Here is a 24,903-nt window from a genome sequence, read left to right on the forward strand (position 1 = left end):
AAATAGTCAGTCTCCCAGACATGCGTCACCACAGCCAGGCCACAACACAGCTTCCTGCTCCTTATCCCATACTGGTTCCATATGTTCGGTTGGCAGCATGTGCTACACTGTCACACAGCCCTCAGTTCCTCATGTAGATGATGAGCAGTTCCCTCTCGTTGCCTTGAATATGCAAGCAAATATTTTATAATACAAACTTATTTTGCCATTTCCGGTTTTGTCAACATGTAGAAATATTTCCTACACGGCTCCACCTTGGCCTGTGTGTTGGTTATACTACCATGTTGTACCATGATGATTTTTTATCTCAGCGACTATAAAACGGATTACCAAGAAATGTGGTACACACATGTACATGCACACCACATTCAGGATAAATTGTCCTGTGGCGCTCCTCTAACTTTCCATCTAAAACCACTATCGGGTACATTTGTTGAATACAAATGCCTGAAAAATGAGTGACAATCCTGTCATTCTACTTATTAAATGGTAGCATGCAGACATATTAAGCTGTCCTGATGTCTTGATGTCATTTTGAGCCTGTTAGCAATGAGCTCAAAGCACCACTGTGCCTAATTACAGCCTCAGAGATGTGCTAGCATGGCTGTAGACTCTTGGTTTTGTTGTCAGATTTAACCTTAACCTTCAATGATGGTACTATGTCAATAGCTAAATGCCGGCTGACAGAATAAGCTGCTGTTCTGAAGCTCTCTTCACTGTAGTATACAATCAGTGGTGAGAGAACGTGCCCGACTAGTGATGGCTTGGGTGGTCCATGTGGGGATGAGATTGGTATGTCATGATGATTGTTACCATGCTTATAGATTGTCAAATGACGCTTAACGCCCTGCTTTACAATTTTTCCATATATGCTTCTGTATCTGCCTTTGGAACAGTTTTTATTATGGAAACTAAAGACTTGTTAATTCATCATTTTTTTTTCAGACACAAAAGTAGGTTTTTAAACTTGGCATTGTCAGACCGTCCCTGTTTGAAAAGAACGGCAAACTCTATTCCCTCTCTTCTGACATTTGTGCTGACCTATAACTTTAGTAAACAGTTCAATCCCAGCTGATGCTCTCGGCATTTGGCAGCCACCCAAAGTCGAGCATTTAGAAAAGCCATTGACAATAAAAGTAACTACTGTGCATTTGTTATTTAGTATATTAAAGGGCACTCTTGCTTCATTTAAGTGGACGTGGAGGTTGCTGAGGTCATCTTCACCACAGGTACGCGCAATTATGAGTCGGAATTACATTGCACATATAGACATTTGATATCCTACACAAAGAAACGAAAAAGAGGTGTGCTTTAAGTAATTTTAGAGCTTGAATGCAGTGTGGAAGCATTATTTCTCCCAGTCTTAAAACATGTAACTCTGCAGCTTCACCGCTTTTGGTGAACCCGTCGTCGTGCCCGTCCTTTTCTGACTGTCGAACTGAGAGGTGTTTCCGTCTCCGCTCTCTGGATAACATCTTTTTGACACTTCTTTCTGAGGTTAGCTCACCTGCGCAGCACAAAGTATACTCAGCAAATATCTAGCCTGAAGCACTCAGTCCACTGCTTTCACAAATCATGACATGAGTAACGGACGCTCTGGAGAGTTCTGTCATCTGAAAAAAATAAGTAGCCATGCTAAATGGATTTCAGCTGTCAACTTTTGACATGTTTGTTTGGACTGACCAGACTTTATCTACGTCTTCTTTATTTACGTTTGTATTCTTGGTTTTGTTCGTTATTAAGTTGATGTTTTCTCAGACACACTCATAAATTGAGCCCAGATTTGAACCTGATTAGTCTGTTTTATATTTGATTTAGGTCGGGACCTCATTTGTCTTTGTTTACATGTGGTGCTCGTTCAGGAAGTGCGAGTGCTAAACCCTCCGGGCCATGGAGGATGTTGGCTAACTGAACCCATCTGTTATACTTGCCAAGTGTATATACCATGCTAATCAGAAACTTGTTCATGTTGAGTCGGAACAAATTTCAATATTTATAGTTTTCAGAATGAAGTATACAAGTTTACTGCTTCGGTTTTTACCTCGCACAGAGTGATGGGAAGTATCCAACAACTATTGGATGGATCGAAAGTTGGTGCAGACATTCATGGCTGCCAGAAGATCACTCCTCAAAACGTTCTGTTTCCTTCACGATTCCTCATCATCAAATCAAAATTTTCACCGACAGCCAACTCTTAATATCAGCATAGGCTGATTATTGGGCTGAGTCATTATCAGGGTCAATATTCAGAGTTGTTGTGATTTTGAGAATCAGTGATTTTTTGGATCCGATTGCCCGTATACTGGCATTAAAAATTAGATAAATAGTGTAGAGCCACCAACAGATCACAATGTTCACATATCTATTAACATATCTCTAAAAAAAAACTATTGGGTGGAATTTCTCATCGTGGTCCCCACAGAATGAATCCTTAAAACTTTGCTGAATTTTTTCTCATCATCACATTAAAAATTTCACAGACCTGGCTGCGTGGCAGAGTTAAATTACACTCTGATAATTCTAAAGTTACTTGGGATCGACCGATTATTAGACTGGCCTATTATTGTAGCTGATATTCAGTATTATTTGAATTACGATTATCACTATCAGTGCTATTTGTGTCTGCTTGGTGATAAAATGAATTAATTTAGAAATGTGTTACTTTGGCTCTAATGTGGCATCTTTCTTCTGTTTAATTGATCTTTGGTCCCACTCAATGTTCTGCCCTCAAGATTATCTGATTGGTAACACATCACAAATCACAAGAACAACTTAACCCGAATGAACACGTATGTTTTCATATCTTTCAGATCATGTTCAGGGTCCTCTAATGTGTACAGTTTATATTACACACTGATTAAGTGCAGTTCTTGGTCACAAATGTATCTGAAGTGGACGTGTGTGTGTGCTTCTGTATTCATGCCTTGCTAGTAGCGCGATGTTTCCTGTAGTGTAGCGTCAAGTCACAGCTCAGACAAATCAAAACCGCTGTGCCTGCAGACTCTGCAGCGATCACAGAGGGCCAAAACCACAGCACGTCCCCGACTGCTGATACTCAGACATTTTTGAAAAGTTTACGTCCAGCGCTGAAGGCAAAACACAGGGGTCCTGTCCGTGACATTAAAAGTTATCGGATGCTCACACGCAAAGATGCGCACACAGTTTTGCCCATGGTGACACCTTGGGATCGCAATGTATGTGATGGAGTCAGTCAACCGAGGGTGACCTCTTTTAATGCAGCCGCTCTGTTTAGTCCCCCTCTAATGAGTGGCTGTGACTCATAATCTATACTGTGGACTAAAGCCGGGGGGTTGATCAGCCCGATGGTGTGTCATTGCATTTGGGTGTACAATATGTGAAGCCCATGTCAGACTATGTTATGCAAAGTGGCTCTGAGACGTAATTTGTCTTGATGGGGGTGACAATTATTTATGAAGCCTGCGTGTTTCCTCCGAGCGAACAGCATTTAGCCTTTTGAGTAAATGGCAGGAGTTGTGCTTTAATGTGGAGGTGTTTCAAAAGGTGTAATAAACAGTTGTGCGTTTTTTTTTTGGCCATTGGTTAAAATAGGCTCCCTGTGTTGACAGAGTGATAGGTTTGGGATGATATAAGTTTATATTGGATGTTGCAATATTGCTCTCTTTGCTGGCTCCCTAGAGTTCAGAGGGAGGCCGACCAGAGACAGTCTAGATGGAGCTTATATTGTGGGCTATTCAATTATGTTTGAAATTCATTCTTTGCTCTCAAGTTCTTATTTAAAAGTACTTACTTATTCTTGTTTTGTTATTTAAAAGTGTTCTATGTGTTTCTGTTAACAGAAAGGTAAAGACGTGAACAGCAAATGAACCCCTCAGTCCTGTGTTTATTATTTTTTTTACACTGCTAATCAGCGTAACATACAAATATTATGTATAAGTGTGTTCCATTTTTTGATGTTAAAACTCATTCTGAATCTATACTGTTGTCGACCACTGTTTCAATTAAATGTTAATGGAACATACTTAAACATAGTGTGATGGATGCATATATTTACAGATTATTATGCCTCAAAAAACCAAAGCCACAAGTTTGATAACATGAGCTAACATCCACTGACAGAAGAAACTGGCCTCACTAAATAATGGTTTTCCTTTTACCTATATAATTTATTAGTATTGAATCGGGCAAATATGGGTTATATTGCTTTTTAATAAAAAAAAATTACCAATGTATGATATGACCAATATAACAACACAAATCACCAAAATATTATAAAATCAAGCTTAAAGCAGCATTATGTAGAAATTGGTACTTTGTGCGATGTGGCGCCCCCTGCAGTTTCTGAGTACAACACCACAGTTGCAAATGCAACATGCTCACTTAAAGCCAAACTCATTACGTGATAACAGTAGTATGTGTTGAAAACTTGTATCTTGAAGTAAACACGTACGTAACACTGTGATCCAACCCTCTCACTGAAGTAACGTAGTGCAGAAGCAAGTAATGAGGACACCATGCACCCTATGACATTTTTTTTTGTTAAATAAGGTGATGAAATAGTTTATTTTTAGCTGCGTTTGCGCCTTATTTGAAATGATTGCCCATGCTTTCATTTCCTGGCTCTAAATATAGTTAATGCCCTTCTTTTGGCACTTAGTCAAGGTTCAGCTGAAACTGAACCCACTTTAGCGCCTTGTGGGAGTTGGCCTGAAATGTGTCTTTTGCTGTCTTGTGCTCTGGCAAGATGCACCAAGCTGTCAACAGAGGTGTCAAAAGAGTCAAAAGTTTCTGCGAGCAAGCAAGAAAAGCAGATGGGTCGGGGAAAAAACAAAGGATGTGGTTTCTCCTTAGAAAGGAGGAAGAAATAGGATAGGCATAAGAGCGCTAACTGCACCGGCAACTGAAAATGTTTAAAAAAAACATGCATTAGAGCTTTTAATCCCTCATTTATTTTCGCCTCAGGATGGTTCATTCTCGTAAAAAAAAGTAATAATAATAATTGGCTTATTGCTTTGTTGTTCTATAAGTATTTCATTATGACTCTCACTTGGCACATCAGCTTTCAGTCTAATGTTGCGTCAGACTTGCGTTCTTGTCACATTTTGACATTAACAGGGCAGCTTTGATCACATGCCGCTTGCTTCCAAAGACAGATGGGTGCATCCTGCTGCGATTCTCTCAGAATCTTTATTAACGAAGCTAAGTTTGCTGATATCAGCTGCCTGTACTCACACTCGCACAGCTGCTTTGTAGCTCTTTGCTATTGGTTACTGAGCAGCTCCATTAGATCGCCTAAATGTTCGTTCCCTAAAGATACCTTTCACGGCGGCATTTTGAGTAAGTGTGAATGAGTCATTCACTTCTCCCTCACAAACTTCGACAGTATGTGACTTCCATCCTAATCCCTGACTTCAGTTTTCAGAAGTTAAGGCTTTTTGGCAGCTAACAAGCTCAAACAGCCATCAGCTGTCACGCCATCTGCGTAATGATGCAGAAGTGTGCTGAGGTTTATTGCTGTTATATTTTACCACGGCGGCATCATCATCTGGCCTGTCGGTTTTACCTGCAGAGATGCGTCATACTTTTCAAACAGAATTTTTAAAAAAGGTCACTGATTTAGATGCTGAAGCTTGATGTAGTTTGTAGCTTATTGATCCAGTGAAGAATCAAATGAGCCTCTTTCAGAGATGTGAGAGCAAAACAAACTGAGACACATAAAACAAACAAGTACATCTAAACAGTGAATAACTGTCAGTGGCACCGGGAGTTTGTGTTGAATTAAATTTTAATTTATATTTGCCAACTTACATCATAAGTCACCGTTAATTTTGATTGATGGCATCTTTTTGTTCCCTTATGCACTCCACAATTCACTTTCCAACTTAATAACGCCATCGGGCACTTTCTGATTCATAAACAAACAATTCAATTAAAAGTATATTTCCACAAACCACTTTACGTTTCTTAAGATTCTGTTTTATATTTGATGTTGTGAAACGTGTGCTTATAGTTAGGAGTTAGGTTTTACAATAAAACAATACTGAAGATTTCCCAACCTCTCATCAAAAATATCACCTTGAAATTTTCTTGAAATCTCCTCAGAAATATCCAATGCCATCAAGCTTACGAATGTTGGAACGCCATGGTCCCTCATCAGACATATCCAGTGGTTTCTCACATATGAATATTGAAACACAGTCTTGAACTGTGGTCGCTGGCTTGGCAGCCTTCTCGCCTCGGACTCCACCACCATACCCTCCAACTCTCGATACGACAGTCTGGTCATAAACATGGCATGTCAGTGTGATATCACACGTTTAGTGGGATGTCAATGGTGCATACGTAGGTCTGTAAAATGTACAAATGGTGAAAACAAAAGATCAGAAATAAATGTGGCTTTACAGAATCACGACCAATTAATTAGAAATGGCATAGCCCCACAAAACTTATTGATTGCCACAGATGACGTGCTTTTTCTCACAGTTTGTGTTGCACTTCGTGACAGTTTTTTCACTCTGTAACATTTGTGGACATCGGGGCATAGCTGTGAAGCACTTCTCTGTTTCCCTTCAAGTTCTGACTAATGCTTTTGTGTTCTCATATCTAAGATTCTCAGCAACTTTGACAAAAAGGGGTCGAATACTTTCCAGCGTTACTGGATACATATGAATGAGATAAAGGGAATACTTCAGGGACAACGGAAGTCTTCCTTCACTGCATTGTACTGTCAGAGTGACAATCAGGGGAGAGGAGTGTAACACTGGCTGCATTTTTTTTATCAGTTTGCTTCTGCAAACTTTTCTGTAAATATGCAACATTAAATTCTAAGGTCTCAGAAAGGTATTGATACTGCTTGTAACCAGGTAGAGGCCGTGCTGTTTTCTTTTTCAAAAAACAAGTATTGTCCATCAACAACCATCAGCAGGAGTGTTTATTGTTCCGATGTGGCACAGAGCGTTGTGGTTGTTGTGGGTTTTCTCCCTCTTTGTGCAAAAGGAAATAAGACAGCACCTTTATTTATCAGTTTTCTCTGGTCACATAGCACCAATTTCAATAGTATTTGCGTCTTCTACGGCATAGACTGCCCAGTTTTATGCAAGGTTTTTATGCAGAGGTGAAATGCTTCTTTAACTAAGTGAAAGGGAGAACCACAGATCATTGAACACTGTTTTGGCATTCTGACTCTGGGAAATGTTATGTCAGAAATGCAAGTGAACTTTTTTCTCTCTCCATGAAAACGGGGTTAATTGCGCTGCGTTGAAAGTTTGGTCCAGCTTAGGGCCAGCTCCATCAACAGCATGAGAAAGATTTTTTTTTTTTCCACAAATTAAGGAGCGACGTGACGTGCAAAAAGCTCATTTAAGAACCAGAAACCTAAGCGTTTTGTTCCTGCTTCATTAACACTAAATTGCCTACCAGTTGTTGTCTTTAATGTATCACGATTGACATCTGCCAACGTGCTCGGCTGCTTACGTGGAACTGCAGTGGTAGTTACTAAGAATGCAGAGTCTGTGCAAAAACCACTGAATCAGGAGCTGTATTCAAGAAGACTTGCAGCTGCAGAGGATTTTGAGACAGACTTAGCATCACAGTGAAAACCAATGTCAGGCTGAAGCACATAATGCAGTTTTTTTTTTTTTTGCTACTGCTGGGGGCAAATGAGGGTCATCTCTCTGATGCAAGTTATTCCCCTCCATTTCAGCAAACTAGTGCAATCCTCATGCAGCGTTATAATGAGATTTCACTTTGTTAGAGGCTTTGGTTTCAATACAGACATCCTCATAGTTTCAGAGCGAGCAACCTTCAACCTCTGCTGTCACCATCATATTTTTAATCCACTGCTCCCAATATGTGGAGGCGGAGGAGGCAACACTGAGGTCCCACAGCAGCTAGTAGTTGTGGCTGAATATTCTTAAAACTCAAAGTGATGTATTCATTACTGCTAAATTAGCAGTAGTGCCCTTAGAGATGAGGCTGCTCAGGCTCTAGTGTAGCCTTTCCTCCTCTTCCGTTGCATTACGCGGTCACAAGACACAAGAGAGAGAAAACACACAAGGTGAGTCATGGCAACTCACAGCCGACTTATGCAACAAATCTTACACAGTATTAACAAATAGCAAACTGAGGCCGTTGTTCGTGCAGTACATGGATGATCCAGAGCCATTGTTTTATTGAGCTTTTGTCCATGCAACATCACTGCTTTGTGCTCATGTCAAGCCATACAACTGGAAAATAATGAGAAAAGGGTTGGTTAATGTAACGATACCACATCAAGGACATTCTTAATTTATTGGTATTATGGATTCACATTATCCTTCCAAGGTTTTTCATGTAAAGTTGTTTCTACATAGAATCAACGATGGAGCTTTCAGGTCAGATACAGCTGAGTTATATGAGTGTAGAAAACTGTTTCCTGAAATAGTGTATTTAAATTTAGGCTTGTATTCAGTAGGCACAACATGAAACTTGCAGGGGTGGTGTCTGAATTCATGATTTATACCAGTGTGTTGAGTTATTCCATTGGTATGGAAACACTGCAGACCTACAGTATTAAGGCGTTTAGGGTGATATAACCTGAGCTGTGGGCTCCCTACGCATGAATATGTAAGACTCCTAATGCATTTGGTCACTCTTCCTGAACTGGGTTTTAACACTGAAAGTCATATATGCATCGTGACATGCACAGGCACATGTTGCATGGCAAATTATGTAAATTCAGGCTAACTTTGGGGAAGGTGACTCCTGGGTGAGACATCCTCGTGGCAGCTCTGAGAGGTGTAGAGCACCTTGGTGGATGCCTTGAATACAGATGATGGACAAACAAACACACACACACACACACACTGTATCCACAGGACATTGGAGGATGTGTAAGACAGAGTGTTTTTTATTTTTATTTTTTTTTTTAAGCAAGTTGTCCATATGCCCAAGCAGATAACATATGGTCTGATACACTCACCCCAAAAGCCTTTTTCTTTTTAAAAGGGACAAGCAGTGCAGAGCTGCTCTGTTACAGAATAAAATATGAGGCTTTGAGCTCAAATAATTAAATCTTGGGTAGGATAATTATGTTTTGCAGTGTGTATGTGCTCGTGAATGAACATGATCTTCCAATTGTCATGTAGTATGTTACCTGGAATGAGCATTAAATGTACTTGTGATGCCTGAACTTGAACCCGTCTGTCACTTCTGATTTAAATCGATCTGCATGTGGATGATATAATGCTGATTCATAAAATCCTTTAACTTGTCTTGTGATATAAGTTGTACCTTTTCCCTTGGATGTGTTTTTATAAGGTCAATCATGAACATCCACCATGTGCCATGTTTGTCAGAATCTTCATTCTTTTTGATGAGTAAATGAATCTGTAACACGGCGTGTGAATGTTTGTAACAGTCATCAGATCGAGTTAGGGTCGACTGTTGTGGCTTTTTCAGGGCTGATACTGGTAACGATTGTTGGATATCAAGGAGAATGAAAAAAGATCTTTGGAGCTGGTATCAACATTTCGAACAACCAGTACTTACCAAGGTGCTTAACTTGGGTATTTCCATTTCCTGTTACTTTATACTTCCTCTCCACTATATTTGTTTGATACATTTAGTTACTATTTATTTTGCAGTGTTTATTGGCTATTAACTGTGATTGTGTTTCCAGTCACATTTTGTTGTGGGCAGGACATGTGTGACAGGACTTTGCATCAGAGCCCAAAGGGAACATCAGTGGTGATATCCAGCTGTTTTGTGAGACAAGTAACCTGATTTAAATGTATCTAGAAGTCTGCGTCTCAGTTTCAGTGGATGCTAAACCTTGCCAGAGTCACATCCGTGTTTTGTTTCCCAGTTCGCTCTCTGTCATTGTGCCCGCGACAGTGGAATCTCTGTCTCTAATTTGATGGGACAATGGGGCAGCATCTGCTCCCTTTTCTAGACGCCTCTGTGGATGTCTTGGCTGTTTACTGCCACTCTGTTTTAAGTGCTGTTTTGATGTGTTTTGTTGCTGTAGTTGGTGCCGGTTAGAGTCAAGTTGCTTGGAGCAGGGTCAGGAGGGTGCTGACAGGCGGTTTCTTCTTATATCCTGGTGATCTGTGACGTTCCACAGACTGCCTGAAGAGATCCGTGGCCTTGTTTCCTTTTATTGCTCCTTTTAAGAAATGTTGCACCCCGCACATGATGCTCGTCGAACCGTATTTCAGCGCTATGGTTAAAGCAGGATGTCCCTGTTGATGGGATTTTATGCGGGATCACTCTGGACCGAACTCCCATTGAATAAATTAAATATTTGATGAGAAATCCGATAACCTCAAATATCTCTACTCTTTTTTTTAACATTTATTTTGAAGATATTAACATACCAGAGCATAGATTATACTGTATGAACCAGTCCAAAGTACTTGATGTAAAGAGCCACAACTCACATATCTAATCATCTACTTTTTTTTTTTTTTTCCTGCAGGAGCTGTGTGTGGCGTTTGTGGACTGCAAAAGGATTGGAAAAAAGGCACAGCATTCCTCTTGACTACTCATTGAAACGGTGAGTCCACAGCTGTCATATTTCTCGCTTACAGCTGGCCCGGCACAGGTGCAATAGTGGTCTTTTCCAGATGACGAACATCTAAGATTAATCCTAAGGTGGAGATTTTCTGCGAGGATGATCGGATAAGAGAGAGACACAGAAAGAGAACAAAATAAAACATAAAAAAGGTTTTTGAAGAGATCTTTGAGTGGCGTTGTTGCAGACACACTGTGCGCGCTTGACAGCAGGACAACCCACTCCCGGTTGTCCTCTTTGATCAACAGAATCGAGCCGTGACATTGATATCTCGTATGCAAAACAAATTCGTGTCTAAGCTACAGCGAGCTGACAGCATGAATGTTTCAGCCCTGGAGTTACTCCAATGACCGCTGTGCCAAATGAGGAGTAGCGTTACCAATCAGCCAGAAATTAATAGGGCTCATATTCTGTACGAGACAGAGTTCATAAACAGTGGTGTAACTTATACATGTAGCTGTTGCCAACTCAACTCACCCCTCCTGTTCCACCTTTACATCGAAAAAGAAAACATGCCGTTTTTGCTCTCTTTCATTCTGCCTTTTGTTCTCGGAGGGCTTTGAGGAGTACAATTCATATCTCTGCTCCAGTGTGGCTATTTTTAGAATGGCTCAAATATCAGGGGATCCTCGACTCTTCCTCTATCTCTTGTAGTCTCTCTCTGCCTGTCTCCTCCACTCACCTCTGTTCGATTCAGTCTCAAAACCCTCGCTTTGTTGTGTACAGATGATCAATTGTAGGCCATAGAAATGCCTTTATGTATGTCCACAAACCACTTGTGTCCCTTCATGTTGTGGTGACTCATTCACTCAAGATCAGTTTACTCATCACTGGAAGCACTACTCGGCCTGCAAAAAAATAAAAACGGATGTATAGTATTGTCTGTGGCTCTTTCTCAGGACTGAAAACAATAACCCAGATGATGTCATAGTGATGTCATAAGGTTTACTCTACCTTGGCCTTGAGCGTTTACGTTTTCAACTGAAAGCCTTTGGTAAGAACTCTGATTGTAGAGTTTGAAAGACGTGTGTGTTAATCAGGGAGGGAGGGTATTTAACAAAAAGAGACCAATCTAGTTGCATTGTGGGAAATGTAGGATCTGTTTTTTTTTTAGAGCTTCAAAAGTCAAGATATCCTCCACATCAAATTTGATTTTACTTTTTAAAACATTGTCTCTTACAAGTCCCTGGACTTTATGGAAGTGGAGTTTTTGTTTCTATACTTTATGCCACGGTGCAGTTATTGTTCATGGAGAGTCAGAGACAGCTCAGACACTGCTGGTGTTACTGACAAGAGGAGACATTTACAGCCCCCCATGCACTCCTCTTAAATTGTCTCCATTTTCCTGCTGGGCGCTGGGGGGGTGGAACTGTCAGGTAGAGAAGGAGGGCCGCCTTGAGAAGATGCTGATCAACGCATGCTGCTACATGGGGTTTGTGCCCGTGAGCGCTCAGGTGATGGCGCCTTGCTGCCTTTGTGAGGACTTCCTTCTAGTTTAAAGGTGCTGAAAAGTTTAACAAATGCATAAAACAATGCTGTCAGCTCTGCCCCTAACATATTGACTCCCTCATCCTCATTCATTCATCCTCCACTCCTGTTGGGAGAAGACGCTCCTAAACTGCACACGGCATGACCAGCTTCTGTGTCGGACTCAAATGAGCACGCACATATCTTACATTCGGCAATATGAGCACATATGTGTTTGCTTACATCGTCAGACTGCAAAACAGCCCTTTGCATGCAGACATGTGAGCTGCTGTTAATTTGCAGTAGGTTTAAAGCTGAATTTTTAGACACTGTTCTCTGTGCCTGCAGACATTTCTGTGTGTTTATGGCAGCAACATTCCCGTAATACAACCTGTGGCATCCTGCCTCCACCTCACCTCCATTATTGTAAAAAATGCTTAGCGCAATGCTGGCAGGATAGCCAGCACTCATACAGTTACAGTGTTTCGTGTTGCTGCTGGGTAGAAGAGTAAGACGGCCAGTTGAGAAGCCAGCTGCATATTTTTACATGCCATGCAGTCAGTTTCTGATGCTCATTGTGATTTGAAATGGTTGGTTTCATTGGAACACCAGACCACAAGGTGTATGAAGAAAAGGCAGATTTATTTTCACATTTTAGGTTGGAAAGAATTTTTCTAGTGCCACCTAGAGCCAATTGATACTCAACTTTCGGTGCCATATGGTAGTTGATATGTAGCTTTAGGCACATTTTTTGCCATGATCCCTAAAGTGTGGTTAATAAACACTTGTGACAAAGATATGCGAAGGAGACAGGATCAGTCAGTAAACCTCACCAGGGACAGTTCTAAATCCCCCCAAGCATCCTTTTCTGGATTGTAATTACTTAAAAAAAACATTATACCAATATATAGAGCTACAATGCCACCATGAACACATGAGTCAGCTCGCAAATCTGCAGAGGAAAACTGACAAAAGACTTTACAATCCCCACTTTATAAATGGACTGTAGAACATCGTGTCTGCATCCCTCAGTACATTCTGTATTCTGCTTGATGCCCATGATACACGATACAGTGTCAGGTCCTCACTGAATGATGGAAGATGAGAGCTGTGTGTGATGATAACACACCTCATTTAATCATTTTTTTTCTTCTTCTCGTTGCTACAAAGGTGTCTGGCTCTGATGATTTAATCTTCATACCACCAGGAACTGGGCCACAATAATTCATCTGTGTCATGAGCAACCGTAGTTTGCACATGCGTCTAAGCTGTGCGCCAATGAAATGAAATGGGAGCTGCTGGAAGAATGACCTTTGGTCTTGCAGCTGGGACTTGTAATGAATAAATTTTGTGTTGTGCGTTATGTATGGAGCGAAGCATCTGCATGGTGGCAAAGTCAGAATCTTGATTTGAGTTTATCTCTTTACTTTTTCTCTGAATGAAGACATGCCCATTGACACAAACACGCACAAAGATATGGAAATAGCATCCACTCACACTCTATTTACCATATGCATAGCTGCTCATGTTAAGAGCCCATCTTTTTTTTTTGCTCAATCAGCAGAAACCAGGGGCATTGCTAAGATTTCAGGCTAATGTCGGTCTCCCACTTGAGTTCAAGCATTTCAAGTCGGAGCATTTTTAAATACTGCACTAGAGAAATCATCATCATATATATTTGATACCTCTGCTAACCGTATGCACAGAAATATGTAGATTCCGTTGAAAGTTTGATAGCGAACCTGCTGGGCTGACCCACATTAGTGAAGGACCATTGAAACAGCTCTCCACATTACTGAGTTCCAGCCTGCTGAAATGACTAAAAGAATTAAATCATTTTCCAGTAACAAATGATTTTACCCTCTGCCAGTAATTTCTATGCATTTGCCAATTTGTGAATACCTGCATTAATGTCCCACACCAGGGGCTTTCAAAGTCGGGACCCCTGCAGACAGAAACAAGCGTGTATTTGTTTAATGTTGGACCATTAATAGTCTGTTGAAGTAAACTTAGCAGGTTTATAGGGGTATTTATGTGTGATAGACAAATGGGATAATGGTGTCCTTGGAAAGTGAAAGTCTTATTGAATCTAAAACAGTGTATCATGCCTGTGTGATTAGATGTGACTGAGTAATGACTCTAAGACGAGCAAAATCTTGGCTGACAGTTTTGGTTTCAAAGTGTTGTAAAGAACAGCCTGACTGATACTTGATTTTTAGGGTGTAAAAGGTTTGTCCATCCCAGTCTTGTGAACCTGATATCTCTAGAACGCCTTGAGGGAATTTATTTTTTTCAAATTTGGAGATTTTGTTGATGAAAGGTCAAAGTTGAAGGTCACTATGACTTTACAAAACACATTTTGGCCATAAATCAAGAATTCATACAATAATGCTGATCAAATTTGACATACAAATGTTATAAGGGTATAATTATGAAGTTATGACATTTGATACCCAAAAGGTCAGAGGTTAAAAGCACCATGACATCATGATATTCAGCAAGTTTACGTCATTATTCAACACCACAGCACTTGAACTTCAACTTGACTGGTGCGTGCAGACATACAACTGTGGTGCCATTATTCTCTTTCAGAATGACACCAGTTTACTCTAACAGTTAACTTCCCGAGAATTTCTTATCTACAAATTATCTTGAGCATCTTTTTCTGCATTATCATCTGTAAAAAAGAGGATTTCATATTGTTGTGTATAGGACAACATATATGCTGACAAGATATATCTTGTCATCAGCTGATAATATCAACCAACCAATAAATCAGAGTCTGTGTTTACTACCATGATTAACTTCCCGTTTTTGTTTTTTTTTCCATCTCCAACACCTGCCGGCACACGTCCCTTTCACTTTGCCTCACAACTCTCCCTCTCACCTCACAGTTTGCAAACTTCTGTCCCACACCAGTCCAAAGGTGCACTGACCCTTCTGGCCTTGGCTAGATGTAACAGATGGTCGTGTATTTTTTAGGTCCCCAAATTACCAACGGGCAGCAAATGTGGTCTCGGTTGTTCAGTCGCATATAAGATTGATCTACTCTGGAAAATGTCCCCAGGATTCCGAGCTTTCCCGACAAGGTTAGAATAAAGAGGGAGATATACATGTTGTGTTTTTCGTCCTTACTCCGAGCAGCTTGTTTGGTGTGTATTGGTGGATAATGCTGATATTTGATCACCAGAAATCCAGGGAAACAGAGAACAGAGTCAAAAGGTCAAGGATGAAACAAAGCTGCTTTAGTTTTAGTTGTACTTTAGATATATTAATGTCTTAATCTGGCTTCTGTTCAAGAGACCCTTCTAACATCTGTCCTCTTTTCTCATATTCTAGTCCTCATAAATCATTTCCTTCTAATGTTGCCTTTGGATAGTGATGGAGTGATTTTGAGTGTTTGAACACAGTCACACGGTCTAATGAGCAGATCAACATCAGCATCCTAAAATACCTAAAAGTAAACCTTGCATTATATTTTAATAGAATTATGTTGCTGTATTTGCATTCTGTCTCCTCAGATGCTCCAGCACCATATGTTCTGTATGGTCCAGTGGCTCACAACACTGCATCACACTGATTAGCATGTATTTATATGTGAAGGAATCCATCTGCAGAGTACCTGCAGGCTATCACACACTGCACCCACACTCTGCTGATCTATTTCTCACTCTCTCAGAGCTTTTGTTGCCCTCGCTAGCTGTCGTACAATAGAAAATCGTACACGTACACTGGTTTCCATCCATGCCTGTGACCAACAGGAGACGGATGGATCCGGTATCAAAGGCCCCATTTGTTTTGGAACCTGGAAGTGGAAGCGGTGAACAGATGTGAAAACAATGTAGTCACTGAGGCGAAGCTGTAACAGAGGTTGCTATCACTGATCGTGCAGATTCGACCCAGCAGAGTCAGTCTGCTTACTGTCTCAGTGACATCTGTTTTGCACTGTACACAGTACAGATGGGACCTACTGCATCTGGATCACTGATTACACTTCATATTACTTCAGTGGCAGCGGTTTGTTTACATAACCTAACTGTAACAGCACTTCTATGTACTTCTTGTATACATGATTGACCTCAGGTGTTATTACTGGGTGACGTGTTGTATACATTGTCTGTATTAGTACAGTTATTCATTTGTGGCATTTTGATTATGTGAAAATCAGAGTGTCCAGTTCTCAAGTGCCTGATGTGGGACTCAGGCCCATGGCAGAGTCAACTGAGGAATAATTATACCATATATACACATATACTGCTGCCCCATATTTTGAATATGAAGCGACCAATATTCCTATATTCATTTTTTAGCTCAAATGCTAAACTGTAATACTACAGAAATAGCTAGTTTTTGCATATGTAGGCCGTGTAGAGGCATCAGTATTAACATGAGACTGTTCCATACGGCCGTCCTCACAGAACGTATCGTCACCAGTTAACACCTCTTGGCCAGATGATTCCAGATGAGTCTACCACAAATCTGGCACTTTCACACAATAATAACGATGGCGCACACAGATAAAACAGTACAGTGCTACTTATGGAAGTAGACAATATTAATAGATATAATCACAGATGTTTACATTAGTTATCCACAGGTATAATCACACACAGAACACAGAGAGAAGTGTGCACAGAGCTGCAGAAGTTTTATTCGTCTGTTCCTTGAGGTGAGGATTGGACAGAAGTTTGATACAGTGGGTAGACAACCATTCCTCATCCGTTGCGTTTCAGTCGAACAATACAAGCAGTTTTAAATTAATATAGGCAATTTAGCAGCCACAATGGCCTCCAGACACCAGAGATAGCTTTATTTACACACATGTTTGTACTTTGCCCCACTAATCAGCCACCATACCAAGTCAAATCAGATTGTTTTGGTCTAAATCAATTTTCCTTACAACCACACCGCTGTCGCCACCATTACTGAACCCCCCGTAAAGCCTAGCAGGACAGAAAGGCTGTGATTTGATCTTCCTCACCTTGATCAGATTACACACTGGAATTAGTATAATTACAGCTGTCGCTGATTAATGGGAAAGCTATAATTAGCTCTTTGGATATAGGGAGATAGTAAGTGTGTGTGTGTGTGTGTGTGTGTGTGTGTGTGTGTGTGTGTGTGTGTATGTGTGATAAAGGAAGAATGGTTGTGCATTTGTTAAAGTGTTTGTGTGTGCGTGTGTGTGTCTCTGTGTATGCGCTCTCTCATGTTTCTGTGTAAACTGCCGTGTTAACAGCATAAAGAAGAACATTTTGACTTTACTGAAATGATGCACCGGAGTGTAACTCACACAGGCGTGTTTGTTGAAGCTTACATGAATGTGCAGTAACCTCACTGTTAATCTCATTAACCTTTCAGCCCTACCTACAAAATCAATCTTCATTCATTACGATCAGCTGTTCACACAGAGTGTTCTGTCTGTCTCTGGCATAGCTTTACATCAATTGATTTCAATAGGAAATTATTTATTTATTGAGCACACTTAATATCCAAAGGCTGTTTAATCTTTGCACCACACTTTGAAGAACTGAAGTTCAAAAACGTGGTGAGTAGAGAAGAATAGAATATTTTTAAGCTTGTGCTTTAAACTAACGAAACTAAATGCTACCTCTTCATGTTTGTTTTGAACTGAGGATGAGTTGACAAGAGGACCAGTAGGTTTCATACCATCTCAGACATTATAAATGCATTTATAAATATACTGCAGAAACAACAAAAAGGGATTTTGACGGACATGACTACTTAATAGTTTGGGGTATGTACTAAATTGGATTGACATGAAGGGCAGCATTTAAAATCTATTTCCACTCCTCACCAACACATTATTGTTGGTTCTCTGATGGATTGAGGGCTCGTCAGTTGAGTTTAACAGCACACTTGCGCTCGTAACAGTTTGTGGATGATTGATTCTGAGGTGGGAATACGTGTTTCAATTGCTGTGTGCCACCATCTGCTGGCAAAACACAGTGTCATTAAGATTTGCCGGTTCCACTTCTCATGTGCTGCAAACCAACTTTGCCATCGACTGGCAGCAGTTGCCTTCTCTCCAGCGGCCAGCTTGTTTGCATCCTTTTCATTCATTTCTAATCCGTGGAGGAGAGGTCATTTGGCTGTAGTAAAGATGATTTATTACAAGATTACACCCTGACCTTAGTTATGGAGTTGTAGTACGGTATCCAGGGGGTCAGCTGCTAAACCCCTGGATTACAAATGTGTCCTAAATAGGCTTGAGAAAGCATTTTGCAACCACAGATGATGACAGATTCTCAGATTTCCACTTCCCACTTAAATGAATCCCTGAGTACCCCCTGCCCCACTGGGGGGATCAGCCCATAAAACAAGATGGATGGTATGGAGCCGCTCTTTTAGTAGCAAAAGGACGGGATGAAGGGAGAGGTAACAAATTGAACTGCAGGATTTCAAATATTAATAGTGATGGAGTGTGTATCAGACATTGTGCATGCATGAGCCATTTGTGTGCACTCCAGGTTTTGAACAAGCTTAGCACCCCCTACCGCCACACAGCAAACTGCCCAGTCAGTAAGCAAGGGTATCCAAGCAGAACAGAGGAGCAGGCAAATGGACCCAGTGGCTAAAATAGATCACAGAGATGCTACAGCTACCTCTGTTGCAGGGCTAAAGTGGTAAACTGAATCCATCTCATCTTCTCTGTCACATTCCCAAAAGAGCTGTAACGTATGAGACATGGACCTCCCTCTTTATGGACTATCTTCAAAAGTCCCACATTGAGCACGAGTACAGAACAGTATATGGCTTTTATTATAAATTCTGTGTTTTACCAAAACTTCAGCTGAGATGTTATCGTGCTGCAGAAATGAGTCACAAAAACCATGAAGGAGTTGCTAGAGGTGGTTTCTGTAGGTTGTATGGTATAGTGTTTAGTATTATAATATTGAAGTCATGCAATTGTGATGTAGTTTACTTTATTTAGCTTTTTACTTCTGATTTCATGTACGCTTCAGAAATCATTAGGTGGAGTTGTGAAGATAATCTTCCCGAATAAACAATTAGGTATCATAAACTTGTGTTGGCCACAGATCTTATTTTCTGCAATAATACAAAACCTAATTAAAAAGTCTGACAAGGTATCCAGGGAAATGCTAACTTCCAGGATAGCCCACACAAAAATAGCTCTTTCCTGCGAGAGCCCATTACATGACTGTATCTGTGGTGTATATTATATTATATTATAGCTTCTTAAGTTGCTAAAGTTTAGCGTAAATAATTTGCCTGTGACAATTACAGGATTATGGCAAATGATACAGTGTTGTGCAGCATTACCAAATCACACCGGTCTGTTGCACAGCCAAACCCCACATAGTCTTGCTGTAAGTCAGACTGCACAAAAGTCTGGTTCAGAGTTGTTTCTCACATTACCTTTTTTAGGGTGTGGTCATAGTTCTTTTTTCTTTTCTATTTTTTGAACAATTTACAAACTGAAACTCCTTTTTTTCACATTTAGACACCTTAGATTTTGTCTGGCAGGGGAAAAACCCCAGCCTAACACCATAACAGATTGCTCTCCATAGGTGATGTTGAAACGTACAGCGCCCCAAACCACATGATTCACTCCCCGGCCCGTCTCTCTGACACAGAAACACACTGCCTTCTGCAGTACTGCTGGTGTTAGTTGGAAAACAAATCCTCCAATGTCCTGTATTAGCACTGACCAGGGTTTAATTTCATATTTGAAAAAGATGTCAGAAACCATCTAGGAAAAGTGTGGCAGACTTTATTATGTTTTTTGAGAAGAAATACAACAAATAAACAAGGATCAGATGGGAATACAGATCTTAATGTATTGTATATGGTGTCCCTTCAATATTGTTTTTAACTTTAAAAACTAAAACAGAATAATCCCTCTGACTGAGAAACAAATCAAAGCAAACGCTTGGATATAAAACAAGCACAGATCCTTCTGAAGACCCATTTGTTGTTTCAGTTGTCTGCTTAGAGAGCGTTTCAAGTGTTTTTTTATTGGATCCATTCAGTGAGTAACATTTGATCTGTGGTGATGCCGTTGTCTCCCTGCAGCAGTAGGCACTTCCAACCTGACTGCGTTATGACATGAGTTTGCTGTCACATTTATCTGAAATGATCTCCATTATATAAGGACCGAAATAAGTGGAGGAGCCATGTCAAATCGACACAGCGCTACACACATGCACGCACATATTTCCTAATGCTGCAGCTGGTTGGCTGGAACTGAAGTCGGAGCCATACTGCTGGGACAGGACGTTTACCAATATGTCAAGTTTCTAATAGCAAAGTTCACTGGCTCTGTTGACATGTACAATATATTCCATATATATAATATTTTCCCTTATTCCTAAAAAGCTTTGTTGTCCACAAAACATTTCTGGAGCTTCACAGCAAAACAGCCGTAATGATTTCTCTTAAACAGCTGAAGTAAATGGGGACTTGTTTTAAAACATAAAAAACACCTGAAAAAAAGATGCTCCATACAGCACATCTGGCGTAGCACAAGTCTTCAGCAGCCTTGAGATCCCAAATCGATAATGGAAAGTCATTATTTACAACCTTGACATGCAGTTGAACTTGTGCACCCACTAACGCTTTTAGCTTGGCAGCTAAGGTGAAAATTTCAGCCTTAAAAGAGTTAGAATAGACTCTTTTCTTCTTTTCAAACACATTTTACATCTCAAAACCTGTTAATATCCAAGTCTTTCTAAATGATTAAAAGTAGGTGTGCACACATCTCTTCCCCAGCCTGTCAAACTGTGGCCTTTTGGACGCACAGATCGGACCTTGAACAAGAGACCGATTGCGGCTGGTATTCTGAATGGCTGTTTACATGCCCAAAGAATGCCTGAATAATATCTCCATATCCCATGTGTCCTGATTGGAAAATATAAACACATTCATAATGAGCCCGGAATGAGATCAAATAAGCTAACTCAAGCGAAATCAGATATTAAAGCCAGACTTATACATGATTTTTGAGTATTATGCTGATATTGATATTAGGAAATTAAAAAATGATCCCTTAAGATGTGTTTATCATTATGCATATCATTATGCTTGTGACCAAGCAATGTTATGGAGGCAGGAGGTTTTACAGTTTAACATTAAAATTTATTGACTAAAATGATAGAGGGGCATTAACCTCAATAGGAATTTAATAATCGCAAATTGTCCCAACCATTTTTTTTTATTATCGCATTTCAGTCTCTAACTGTGTCATATTGGTGCAAATTGGGCAACATATACCATGATACCTCTATATCAGTGATATATACTGTGTATACATGTAATATGTAGTTGGGCGTTGACATTTCACTGCACACACATCATGGCAGCTCCTTGACAATGTGACCATGCCTGTGTTAAGCTTCATGCTGTTTACTCATTCTGCCATCGCAAGGTTTCTTCAAGCCTGTGAAGTTCGCTGATAAAATTAGCACAGCAAATTAGCACTGATGAATCACTCATTATCAGCTTTATATATGTTGGCAGGAGACGGGGCTGTTGTGGGCCGCTTTGCTTGCTCAGGTCTTCTATTTACAGGAAAGCAAACGGTGTAAACAAAGAGGATCCATGTGTGAATTTTCGGTTTGTTTTCATGATGAACAGAAGGTATGTGGTGATGATTTTTTTTTCACAGCTTTCAATGTCAAGTTTGCTCCATTTGTCAAATGTGAATTCAGGATATTGATGAAATCGGGAGAAACAAAGGTATTTCGACAATTTCGATTTCCCATTTAAAGAAGATGTAGAGTTAAGAAAATACAGTAAAATACACAATATACTTTACTCTTATGATTCCCCATAGTGTTTTGTGTTGTGTCCATAGAGAGAACAGTGTCAGTCTGAACGTGTCGTCGTTTGAAGGACTAGGTACAATTTCAGACAACAGCAGCACTTCAGAGCAACGCACATCTAAAAAGCTGACTGAAGTGAAGGCAAAGGCAGCAGGGCAACAATTTTGTTACTCAAAGCAGCTCTGCTTACTTTGCTGCTTGTGGTTATCATTTATTGAAAGTGCCTCCTGCAGTTTATTTGTTCGTGTCACGCCGCACTTGCAGTGCCGCGCATTAGGAAATTGTTCCAGGGTTTTGAACAGAGCACTATGGGGCAGATTTGACAAGCAGTTTTATCCAGAGCCCACTTGGTTATAATAAACAATGGATCAAGAGGAGTCAGGCTTTATGGAGCGCCTACATTTTCATTAGAATACCTCAATCAGCCCTGATATTGATTGTGCAGATTGGCCCAAGACACCTCTATGAAAGCATGTACACTTTTTATCAAGAATTCAATGTCATGATTAGATTGACCTTCAGAGGACAGAGGTTAATGAGTCTATTATGATTTTCATCATCATCTTTCGCATATATAATGTTCTGAATACTACGATTCGAGTGGCTTTTTCTTCTTGCCCAACAATTTGTCATCAACTTGTCATCAGCTCGTTTGTTATTAAATCTGCTCCAGGCACAGCACCACAACAAAGTGCATGGATGCAGTCGTACAGCTGCTCTGGTGGGCTGCTCATACCGATATGATTGGATGGATGGATTGGTGATATGGAGAAAACACTTTTGGCTTCCCTCTGATGTCCTCCGGCTGCTCCGCGTAACCTCTGTTATTTACAGAGCTTTCTGATGGACAGATTTACTTGTTGCTAAAAGTAATTGCTAACTGCTGCTAATTGTATTGTTAATTCAGATAACCATGCAGTTAGCAGCTCGTAAAGTGATCTCTTGATATTATTTATTTTCTTCATAGAATATGATCAGGTTTTACCAAATCAGTGAATAAAGCTGTAAGGATGTGTTTCTGCAGAGTGTGCCCGGCCTCATCCATCTTAGTGCCCCATATTACTATGCTGTCATACACACCAGCAAGAGGATATGAGACGATGCTCACAAGCAGTGGGTGCTGCCCCTCGTCAGGCTTCTTGAAGTTTGTGGGATTTTATGGAGTGGGGGGGCCCTGATTTGTATTGTGCTGTTTTATCTATGTTTTGTGTAGTTGCTCTTCTTTGTATTTTTTTGCTTACCTGTCCAGGGACAACAGATGCAAATTAGCTGCTAGCAAACTCTGGTGCAATTACTTTTAATTGTACACTGTCCGGGTAAAAATAAACAATACCAAAAATAAGTAAATTGATGAAAAATGAAATGAAGAGAAAGGCGCTAATATGGCCTGTTTTTGAAAGAGGATAAAGTGAGAGGTTGCAAGAAGGGCCGGTATTAGACGATTAAGGATTTTCTTCAATTGTGAATCATGCTAAGCTACTCAAGTGGAGCCCCAGAATAAAAATATAGATCTGGAAATGATCTTAATAAGTCTCCTTACTGAAGAAAATGCCTTTCTTCCTCTGCGTTTTTTATGAACAGCAGATTGGCAGAATCTTTCGCCCTCCCTTGCCACTGTACCTCTCTGGCTTTTATCAAAACATATATTCTGTACCTTCCTTAACGTTGTGATGCGGTTGAACGCCGGCCATTTCTGACTGCTCAGTATATGTATAAAAAATTGATGTGATAGAATGACAAATGGCCCCTTCTTGAATGTTGCATGCAGGAAATGACAGAAATTTGCTGGCATGTTTTAGTGCACTTCTAAGCAGTCAGATGATATTATGTCCCGTTGGCTGACTGTTGATGTAAACACAATCATGATGCTTATATAACGGCAGAGTTGATCTTCTGTGTTTGACTTTGCAAACTGCTCGCTGGATAGGTTTGCATTAGTTTCAGTGGATGGAATCACCTCTCCGCTCCCACCGTACACAAGTGGATATGACTGCATCTCCTCTTTCGAGCCTTCCTCCTGCCCCCATTTTTTGCGTCTCCCCGAGGCCAGTGCTGGTGTGTTTTTGTCCGTGCATTACTGCATGTTATGTGGAGAGAACATCATAACCTCAGTGTCCCTTTGGGTGAAAGCTGAATGAGTCGAGGGACGTTGAGAACAAGGAGTAAGCCATTATCATTAAGGCTAAAGCCACTCGGCGGATTGGGTTCAGGCAAAGGCCCTGGGTGAACAGTAAGAAGAAGCACAACAACAAAAAACAGCCTTGGCAGCCCATGACCTCATTGTCTGCTCATGTCAAAAACGCTGCTGCCAACGGTCTGTTCGCATCTGCTTGCTTCTGCCGCTGCCCACCTTTTAGATGTTAGTTTGTCCCATTATGTCATTTTATTTTAGCTCTGCCACGCGCTCCCCTCTCTCACCCTATTGTAATTACAAGCACCATTTGCGTGTGGTGATCTCAACAGTGTATCATGCCCACTCTTCTGGCCTGAGGACATTCATGCTAAAAATCATACCTTTTTTTTTCAGCTGGTCAGCGTTTTAACTACACTAAATTTCTCTTGTCCTCTTTGCCTCTTGTTCTATTGTGGCATAATTGCAGCGTGAGTGTGACCCATTCTCATGTTAGGAAACTAGTTACATAAACATGGCCTCGAGCATTTTACCACACCAGTTCCAGCCTGTGACTACTAGCCTGACAAAGTGCACGGGGTGTTTACAGAATAACCTCTCTGTCAGATTCGTTCAGAATCTTGGATTTTGTGTGTAAGTTAATGAATGAGTACACTTAGGGTTCATAGGAGACATATTATGTTCATTTTAAGGTTCGTTATTTCCTTTCTGGGTTACTACTAGAATGGGTTTACATGCTTTAATGCTCAGAAACACATCAGTTCAGTCATACAGTCCAGTGCTGCAGCTCTGCATCCCCCCTCTGTCTGACACACTCTGTTTTAGCTCCTGTCTCTTTAAGAGACCCAGTCAGGTCTGATTGGTCGGCTCACGTACGCATGAGCAAGCATCACAAACAACAGCAGAGCAGCAGCGCTAAAACAGTTTTTTACTAGCTGCTGAACACAAATTGCGCAAATGTGTGACTCTGT

At 40.6% G+C, this 24,903-nt stretch overlaps 1 protein-coding gene across 4 annotated transcripts in view; it reads left to right on the top strand.

Moving 5' to 3' along the window:
• adarb1b (adenosine deaminase RNA specific B1b) overlaps positions 1 to 24,903 on the top strand; it is a 127,484-nt gene that overhangs the window by 35,307 nt on the left and 67,274 nt on the right. For all 4 annotated transcript variants that reach the window (XM_037110116.1, XM_037110118.1, XM_037110117.1 and 1 more), the window contains exon 2: positions 10,436 to 10,513. The gene's annotated coding sequence lies outside the window, so the exon portion shown is untranslated. The remainder of the gene's footprint in view (positions 1 to 10,435; positions 10,514 to 24,903) is intronic.

Source organism: Acanthopagrus latus, chromosome 9 (genome assembly GCF_904848185.1).
Source record: "Acanthopagrus latus isolate v.2019 chromosome 9, fAcaLat1.1, whole genome shotgun sequence".
Classification (NCBI taxonomy): domain Eukaryota; kingdom Metazoa; phylum Chordata; class Actinopteri; order Spariformes; family Sparidae; genus Acanthopagrus; species Acanthopagrus latus.